The sequence below is a fragment of the Chrysochloris asiatica genome, unplaced genomic scaffold (assembly GCF_000296735.1).
Source record: "Chrysochloris asiatica unplaced genomic scaffold, ChrAsi1.0 scaffold00115, whole genome shotgun sequence".
NCBI lineage: Eukaryota > Metazoa > Chordata > Mammalia > Afrosoricida > Chrysochloridae > Chrysochloris > Chrysochloris asiatica.
In genome coordinates this window covers 4,180,112-4,182,652 of record NW_006408633.1, presented here as the reverse complement: position 1 = coordinate 4,182,652, position 2,541 = coordinate 4,180,112, and the positions used below count along the sequence as shown (strand labels likewise).

Sequence of the window (2,541 nt, the reverse complement as noted above, 5' to 3'; positions counted from 1 at the left end):
CAGTGAGATGGATTGGCAAAGTGGCAGCATCAATGGGCTCAAGCATGGCAACAATTGTGAGATTAGCCCAGGACCAGGAAGTGTTTCATTCTGTTGTACACAGGGTTGCTATGAGTCGGTACTTACTCTATGGCACCTAACAACAACAATGTGATGGCTGTAACTGCAGTTGCCTTGATGAGGCCAGACCAAATAATCTCAAGGGCCTTCTATGGCCCACAAGCTGGATGTTCCCCACCCCTGCTCTAGAGGCTAGAATGGAACCCTGGTGTGGCACTGTGGGATAAGCACTGGACTGCTAACCACAAAGTCGGTGGTTCAAACCCACCATCTGCTCCTCAGAAACCCTATACAGAGTCACTATGAGTCAGAAATGATTCAAAAACAACAGAGGTTAGGATGGCCCATACTTTCACATTTTCTTTTTATATTCTTCTGCATATTTTTAAAATTTCCAAAAAGCACATATTCCTTTTGTAAAAAATTTCAGCCCAAAACTATCACAATAAAAATGTAAAACAAAACAAAACAAAACAAAACTACACTGATTCTGCCATATTTATGTGATATAGCTTCTTGCTCCATTGCCTCTATTCTATATGAGAACAGAGGACTTGGAAATTTCTAGCTCAGACCCAACTTCAAATATGTTCTATAACCTTAGCCAAGTTGGTTTGCCTCTATGGGCTTCGGTTTCTTCCAAAATGAGTGCCTGATATAACAGTAGGAAATATCGCAATGGTTTGTCTATGCTGAACATTGTGCTCAACAGTTTCCTTACCACAGGTCAGCAAATTAAATATTATCTCTATTTTCCAGACTGAAAAAAAAACCTGAAGCACAAGTAAACATTGGAATTCTTTCAAAGTCCAATTTAGCTGAGCCCAGAAAGCCAGGGTCTCACCACTGCCAGGCTCTTAGTCACTTCTTGCCTAACATCTGTTTCCTGAAGCTGTGGTTGTTTTTCGGACCAGCCTGTAGATGGTTTCTGAGGAGTGCTGGTGAACTGGAACCCCGAACCTTGCTGTTTAAATCAAACTTGCAGTCCAGCACATTAACCCGCAGCACCATGCCAGGGTTTCTTCCTGTTGCTAAAGCATTCTTAAATCCAAACATCTGACTTCAAAGTCTCTACCTAGGAAATTCTATCACTCTGACTTAAATCCTATCATTCTGATTGTAGTTGACGCTTTATGCTGTATTAAACTCTGAAACAAGGCATCTTAACTTCAGTACTACTGACATTTCAGCCGATCATTCTTTGTTCAAGGCGGGGATGGGGAGCTGTCCTGTCTGCAACTGTAGGATGTTTAGCAGCATCCTTGACCTCTACCCACTAGATTCCATAACACCCAACCCTTCAGTTTGACACTGAAAATGTCTTTAGACATTACCAAATGTCCCCTGGGGTCAAATTTTCTCCTGTTGAGAACAACTATTCTAAAAGGAGAATAAAGCCAAATTATAGCATTCACACTGAAGGGAGATTGTACTGAAAGGAGAGACAAGATCTAGTAAATATTTTTCACCTCCATGATTCTCTGACTTTACCATCTTAGGTTAGTCAGGCCCAAGTAACTCACAATTATTCCCCAAGTATAGAGCAATGTACCAATTACATATAAATTCATTGTCCAATTATCCCAGGACCAGGAAAAGGGGGCATTAGGACAAATCTTGTCCTCTCAACAATGACTCCACTTTGTGCTTAGTGGAAGTGGAATTCACCTTTGCATGGGGGCAAAAAAGAGCCACCTTGAGGCAGATGAGTGAGGACACCAACTTCAACTCAGTAACAGTAGTAATTGACCAGAACGCAGATTTTATTTCCAACCAAATAAGGCAGCAGCACAATTCATCTGGACAATGCACTCAGGGGACAAAAGGCAAGGAACATTGTTTGGGCACACGTGTACACCTCTTCTCAGAAAGCCTGCATTAACAAATCTCTTGGTAAGAAACACAGAAAAAGAGAAAGCTGAAATTCATCTGACGCGCCTAATATACACAGGTGATTTCTCCATCCTCTTTTCTGTAAAATGCTCCATCAGCATGGTCCACTTCGGATTATTTTAATATCATTGCCATCTTCCCTGCAATTGAACAAATATAAAATGACGATTACTTACCGTAGTGAAACTGCCCACTATTTGTATTAAATACACCCATGTCATTATCATCATTATTTCTCCCAAGGCTGCACTTCATTTTTTTTTTTTTTTTTTTTAAAGCTAAACCAAGGAAAACTTAATGAGGGTAAAAATCTCAGCTCTGCCATTTTTTGTCTTACCCATAAAGCAAAGAGCATTTAGCTCCAAAAACTCACTCTGAGACTGAGATCAGAGAATGGACTCTCTGAGTTACAAAACAAGGCACCTGGAAGGGAAGTCACAGTCACCTGGTCAGATGTGTTCCCTGAGAGCATCGAGCATAATTGTTGTTGTTGTTAAATGCCGTCGAGTCGATTCCAACACATAGCGAGCCTGAACAGGGTTTCTGAGGCTATAAATCTTTACGGGAGCAGAAAGCCTCATCGTTCTC

The 2,541-nt window shown here is 41.1% G+C and overlaps 1 pseudogene; it reads right to left on the bottom strand.

Moving 5' to 3' along the window:
* Positions 1-1,823: 1,823 nt before the first annotated feature.
* LOC102821580 overlaps positions 1,824-2,541 on the bottom strand; it is a 5,377-nt pseudogene continuing 4,659 nt past the window's right edge.